Source organism: Nannospalax galili, unplaced genomic scaffold, assembly GCF_000622305.1.
Source record: "Nannospalax galili isolate Female #2095 unplaced genomic scaffold, S.galili_v1.0 scaffold1077, whole genome shotgun sequence".
NCBI classification, from domain to species: domain Eukaryota; kingdom Metazoa; phylum Chordata; class Mammalia; order Rodentia; family Spalacidae; genus Nannospalax; species Nannospalax galili.
The window spans coordinates 277200-284498 of NW_008340429.1; the positions used below are offsets into that span (position 1 = coordinate 277200).

At 36.3% G+C, this 7299-nt stretch overlaps 1 pseudogene; it reads right to left on the bottom strand.

The window, feature by feature from the left end:
* Window positions 1-5923: 5923 nt before the first annotated feature.
* LOC103736095 lies at window positions 5924-6597 on the bottom strand (annotated as a pseudogene).
* Between the last annotated feature and the right edge of the window lie 702 nt (window positions 6598-7299).

Sequence of the window (7299 nt, forward strand, 5' to 3'; positions counted from 1 at the left end):
CATGTCAGTTCCTGCTCCATTGCTTCAAGTCCTGTATCCAAAGTATATCCTGTCTTCATCAGTAGGGTCTTATCTACTAGTTCTCAGAGATACCCAAGAGGTTTGACAATAGCCTGTGTTATTTTGGGAGTCTCCTGGACCACCCTCAACAACCACTCAAAGGGAGATCTCTTCTGTCATGCACTCTATTCCTTGCCAAGCAGCTCTCAGGCACACATATGCACTAATTTTCAGACACTGTACATACATTTCTCATGTTGTTTTGAGGGAATCACATTTTCTTCTGCATTTCCTAGCCTCCCCGCCGCCAGATTCATTCAACTCTACTCTTTTTCTTCCATTCCAGCCTCCCTCCTCCATCCCCAGTCCCAGCGCCCCCATTATCCCTACCTTCTCCCCTCTCCTGGCCACCGCCCCCCTGCCATGGTCCCTTGCATGTCTCTCCTCTCCTTCCTGCCAAACACTTCCATTTTCCCCACCTCCCCTCCCAGGTAACATCTGTTCTCTACTATCTGCCTTTCGGGTTCTTTTCCTTTAACTCCATGTATTCTTTCCATTTTCCTGGCTTCTGGTGTTGCATCAGAATTTATATACTCACATATAAGGGATTGGAGCTACAATCTGCAAATGAGGGAAAACATATGTTTCTTGCTTTTCTGCATTTGTGTTACTTCACTTACTATAACACTGTCTACTTCCATCCATTTACCTGCAAATTTCATAATTTTATGTTTTCTTACTGCTGAGTAGAACTCTATTGAGTAGATGTACCACATTTTCATTATCCATTCATCAGTTGAGGGACATTTAGGTTGTTTCCATTTCTTAGCTATTGTGAAGACAGCAGCAACAAACATGGATGTACAGGTATCGCTATAGTGTGATGAGTCTTTTGGGTATATGTCATGGAATGGTATAACTGGATCACATGGTAGGTTCATTTTTAGTTTTTTGAGAGTTCTCCACGCTGTTTTCCATAGTGGTTGCATGAGTTTACATCCCCACCAGCAGTGAATGAGTGTCCCTCTTTCTCCACATCCTCTCTAGCATTTGGATTCTTTCATTCTCTTGATCTTAGCCAGTCTGACTGGTGTAAGATGTAATCTTAAAGTGGTTTTTATCTGAATTTCTGTAATTAATAAGGATATTGAGCACTTTAAAAAGTGCTTCTTAGCCATTTTTATTTCTTCATTTGAGAACTTTGTGTTCAGTTCTATTACCCATCTTTTTATTGGGTTGTTTATATTTTTATTTATTTGTTTTTAGAGTTCTTTGTGTAGTCTGGATATTAATCTCTGTTGGATGCTTAGCTGGTAAAGATTTTCTCTCACTCAGTGGGTGGGTTTCCTCTTCCATTCTTTGGTTGTTTCTTTTGTTTTACAGAAGCTTTGTAATTTAGTGAGGTCCCACTTATTGATTGTTGACCTTAGTGCCTGAGCAACTGGTGTCTGATTTAGAAAATCCTTTCCTACACTTATATCTTGGAGGGTACTGCCTATGTTTTCTTCTAGCAGTTTCCGAGTTTCAGGTTTTATATTAGGTCTTTGATCAATTTGGAGTTTATTTTTGTGCAGGGCGAAAGTTAAGGGTCTAATTTCATTCTTCTGCAGGTGGAGGTTCAGTTTTGTCAGCACCATTTGATGAAGATGCTGTCTTTCCTCCATTGTGTGCTCTTGGTATCTTTGTCAAACATCAGGTGGCTGAAATTGCATGCACTCATGTTTGGGTCTTCTATTGTATTCCGTTGAACTACATGTCTATTTTTTTTTTGCCAGTACCATGCAGTTTTTATGACTATAGCTCTGTAATATAATTTGAGATCTGGTATAGTGATCCCCTCAGTATTGTTCTTTTTGCCCAAGATTGCTTTGGCTACCCTGGGTCTTTTATGATTCCATATGAATTTTAGGATGATTTCTTTTTTCAAGCTCTGTGAAGAATGTCATGGGTATTTTGATTGACATTGCATTGAATATATAAATTGCTTTGAATAAGATGGTCATTTTTCACAATATTGATTCTACCAATCCATGAGCGTGGTAGGTCTTTCCATTTCCTAGTGTCTTCCTCTATCTCTTTCTTTAGAGATTTGAAATTTTCACTGTAGAGATCTTTAATGTCTTTGGTTAGATTTATTTCTAAGTATTTTATTTTTAAGGTAATTGTGAATGAGAGGGCTTCCTTGAATGCTTTTTCTGATTGCTTGTTATTGGTGTATAGAAAGGCTACTAATTTTTGTAAGTCTATTTTTAAACCTAGCACTTTACTAAAAGTATTAATCATTTCTAACAGTTTTCTAGTGGAATGTTTGGGATCACTTATGTATAATATCATATCATCTGTAAATAAAGATAATTTGACCTCTTCCTTTCCAATTAGTACTCCTTTAATTTTCTTCTCTTGTCTTATTGCTCTTGCAGGAGTTTCAAACACTATGTTGAAAAGGAGTGGAGATAGTGGGTATCTCTGTCTGGTTCCTGATTTTAGTGGGAATGCTTCCAATTCTTCTCCATTTAGAACGATGTTGGCTATGGGGTTGTTGCATACAGTTTTAATTATGTTGAGGTATGCTCCCTCCAGACCAATTCTTTCTAGTACTTTTAACATGAGTGCCTGTTGGATTTTGTTAAAAGCCTTTTCTGATCACTGAGATGATCACATGTTTTTTGTCTTTAAGTTCATTTATATGTTTTTATTACATTTATTGACTTGCATATATTGAACTATCCCTGCATCTCTGGAGTAAATTCGACTTAATTGTGGTGGATGATCTTTTTAATGTGTGTGTCTACTGTTTGCAAGTATTTTGTTGAGTATCTTTGCACCTATATTCATTAAGGATATGGAGCTATAGTTTTCTTTTTTTGTATCTTTACCTGGTTTTGGTGTTAGAGTGATACTGGCTTCATAGAAGGAGTTTGGGAGTTGTCCCTCCATTTCTATTTTTTTTGAATAATTTAAGCAATATTGGTTGTAGATCTTCGAATGTCTTGTATAATTCTGCTGTGAATCCATCTGGGCATGGGCTTTTTTTTTTAAGTTGGGAGGTTTTGTATTACTGTTTCAATTTACTTATTTGCTATAGGTCTGTTTAAGCTGCTGATATCTTCTTGGTTTAACTTTGGTGGTGTCCATGATTTCAGAAATTTATCCATTTCTTTTAGATTTCTCTCAATTTAATGGAGTATAGCTTTTTAAAGTATTCCCTTATAATGTTCTGGATTTTTTTGGTGTTTGTTTTGGTGTTTCCCCTTTTATCTCTATCTTTCTCATTTGGATTTGTTATTTATTTCTTTTTGTTAATTGGTCTAAGGGGTCTGTCTATCTTGTTTAACCTTTCAAAGAACCAGCTCTTAGATTCATTGTTTTTTTTGTATTATTTTCTTTGTTTCTATTTCATTAGTTTCTACTCTGATTTTTGTTATTTCTTCTCATCTGCTAGATTTGAAGTTGGTTTGTTCTTGCCTTTCCAGAGTCTTGAGTTGTACTCTTAAGTCATTTCCATGTGATCTTTCTGATTTTTTAATGTAGGCACTAAGAGCTGGGAAACTTCCCTATTAGGACTGCTTTTAAGGTGTATTCTCATTTTTATTTTGTTCCAGGAATATTTTTAATTCTTTCTTAATTTCTTCTTTGACTCATTCATCATTCAGGAATGTGGTGTTTAATCTCCATGAGTCTGTGTAGTTACTAGAGTTTCTTTTGCTGTTGATTATAAGCTTTATTGCACTGTGGTCTGATAGAATGCATGGAGTTATGTCATTTAATTCACATGTCTCTCTGTTTATTCTTGGTAAAGTTGACCTGTCTATTGGAGATGTGGAGATATTAAAGTCACCTACTATTACTGAATTGGGGTTAATCTCTGTTTTACAGTTCTGGAATATTGTTTTTATGAAATTGGGTGCTCTACAGTTTGGTGGGTATATGTTTATGACTGTAATATCTTTTTGGACAATTGTTCCTTTGATTAGAATAAATCAACCCTCTTTATTTCTTCTGATGAGTTTTAATTTGAAGTTGGAGATCAGAAGAGGGTATTGAATTTTCCCAGAACTGGAGTTAGAAGGTTGTTAGTCATCATGTGGGTTCTGGATACCAAACCCGTGTTCTCTCTAAGTGAGTGAGCTCGAGTTGTAGTTCTGAAATTTCTATAGGCAGCTCCATTTTCTCAAGTGCTTGAAATATTCACACTGAATTGTTATATAATTCTGATTAACTAATAGACATGGTTTCATAACCCAGGCTGACTTTGAACTCCCTATGTATTAAGGATGACCTTGAGCTTTCTGATCCTCCTGCCTTCACCTCCCATGTGCTGGGATTATAGGTATGCAATAATATGTCTGGTTTACGTGGTGCCACTGGTGATCAAACCCAGGGCTTTGTGTATGCTAGGCAAGCACTACCAACTGAGCTACTTTATCAACCCCATAACTCGAATTTTTAGGAACAAATGTCTTTGCAGGGAACTTTCTGGAGAACATGGTGTTCAATGAACAAGCACAAATATTAGAAACTCTAAAATATAGTTTTTCTTAAAAGTTGAGACTTTAGAGTTCCTATTCCTTCTCTTTGGGCCTTGGACCCATCCCTCTGAGACTGATTGAGAGTGCCTGACTTGACCTCCAGGGCATGAGCTGCCCAAATCCCGAGAGACAACTGCATACACAGACTTGACTTGATAGGCTTTAACACATAAGACAGAATGCATAAAATCCTGTCGTCAGTCTATGGGAGGGTGCAGATAGAAGTCTAAAAATGACTAAAATGTACTGTATGAAATCCACAAAATTTCAATTAAAAATACATTGAGAAAAATGTTGAGAGTTTATTTTCTAATTTACTTGATAAATCATCTGTTGGAGCAACAAAAAAGTGTTACTGTGCATTACTGTAATACAGTAATGACCTTAGCACATTAAATTGGTATCCTGAAACCACCTTGCTATAATCCCTTAGTAGTTATGGAAGAGTTTTTGTTGAGTTTTTAGGGGGTTCCACATAGACAGTCATATCATTTAGCACATATATGTCTCTTCTATATCAGAAAGTTAATTACCTGGTGCTCTCTATTTTGAAAAGCTATTAATTGCTTAGGGTTTTCTATTTTGGAAAGTTATTTTCAGGTGCTTTCTATTTTGAAATTTCGTTAGTTGTTGATTCAGTTCCTTCCCTGTCAATCTCTATGTCTTTTGCTCCCTTTCCTTCTTTCACTGTCTAGGAATTACACTGTGATTTGAATAGAGGTGTCGAGTGGGGGACATCTTGTCTTGTGTCCAACAGTAGAGGGGCAGGGGCCTGGCTCCTTACTTATAAGTATGGTGTTCGTTGTAGATTTTTTTTGTAGATGTCAGTCAAACTGATGAATTTCCTCCTTATTAGTTAGCTGAAAAATTTAAAAATCCTGAATGGCTGTAATTTTTCAGATGATTTTTGTTTATACTATTGTATTATTTTTTTCTTTAGCCTGTTGTGATAAAGCACACTGATTTTCTTTTTCTTTGTGTGTGTGTGTGTGTGTGTGTGTGTGTGTGTAAGTGTAATGATTTTATTTTATTTTACATAAGTGGGGGATATAGAAAAATCCTCTTTAGTAAAGTTGACAGTTAGCTTCACTCAGAACCTTTTTTTTTTTTGATTTTTGAGACAGGGTCTCCCTGTATCTCCAACTGGCCTGGAACTCACTATGTAGACCAGGTTGGTCTCGATCTCACAGAGATCTTCCTGATTCTGCCTCTCCAGTGCTGGCATTAAAGGCATATGCCATCATACCTGGTCTAACTCAGAGGATTTTTTAAAATAAAGCACACTGAAAATATAACTTATAACTTGTTCTGCAATCCAAACATACAACAGCTTGAAAAACACTATTTAGAAGACAAAAGCCAATCTAAAAAGACAGATTCAAACAACTAAAATATTACAGATCTGATACAACTCGGATTTTTGCAATTTTTTTTACTGCTTCATCAATGTCAGAACTCTGTTCCTTCAGATGGCTCCATCGTTCCATATTTGAAGAAGTGACTTTTCTTCCTGGTTTCATTTCACCTTCTGAGTCCATCCAATATTCTCTAGTGTCAATTAGAATTTTACCTTTAAATCCTTGAACATTGACATACCTCATTTTCCCAAAATGAAATATTATTATTGCACTGCTACTCTGCTTGAAAGATCACAAAACTCTTGGACTGGAGAGATGGCTCAGCAGTTAAGAGCACTGACTGCTTTTGCAGAGGACCCCAGTTTGAATCTCAGCACCCATGTAACCACTAACAACCATCTGTAACTCCAGTTCCAGGGGATCCTACACCTTCTTCTGTCATCTACAGGCATTGGACAACACAGGTGAACTTACACACATGCAGGCATACCCATAAAAAAATAAAATAGATAAATAAATAAAAACACTCATACCCATAAAATAATAAATAAAAAAGAGAGAAAGATTCTGAAGCTCTCAGAGATCAGCAGGCTTCTGTTCTTTACAGAGTTTTCTGGAGCGACTTGCTTCTTACTTTAATTTTTTGCAACTTCACTGTCAGAATCTCTGCCTGAAGAGCTTGAAGAAACATGTTTCTTTGATTTAGGCATTGCTCCACTCCTATTGTCCAACATCCTCCTCCTGGCTCACTTGAAACTGTAATGATTTTAGGTACTGAACCAGTTTTACATATCTGGAAGGAACCCCACTAGGTCACTATGCATAATTATTTTAAGTACTGTTGAGTTACAATTTTACAACTATGTTCATGAAGATATGTTGATCTATAATTTTTCCTTCCTCCTTTGATTTTTGAAATTCATGAGCCTCCCAAGAGCTTTGGTTACTGGCATGCACCAGCTCACCCCATCTAATTTTTTCCTTCCTATAATATCTTTATTTTATTATACAATGCTAACCTCACAAGATGAGTTAGTACAGGAAGTATTCCCTTTGTATATATTTCTGGAAATGTTGGTCAGCCTTGGTATCATTAAAAAATGTTTTGTAGGGCCGGGCATGTTGGCACATGCCTTTAGTCCCAACACTTGGGAAGCAGAGGCAGGTAGATCTCTGTGAGATTGAGGCAAGCCTGGTCTACATAATGAATTCCAGGCCAGGTAGGGCTATAGGGAGACTCTGTCTAAAAAAAAATCCAAAGAACTTAAAAAAATGTTTTGTAGAATTTGAAAGTATATGTTGTTTTTTATTCTGGAAAATTAATGACTATCTGGTGATTTCTATTTTGAAATTTTGTTAGTTATTGATTCAAATTGTTTAATAGATATAGACTTATTAAAGTGATCTATTTT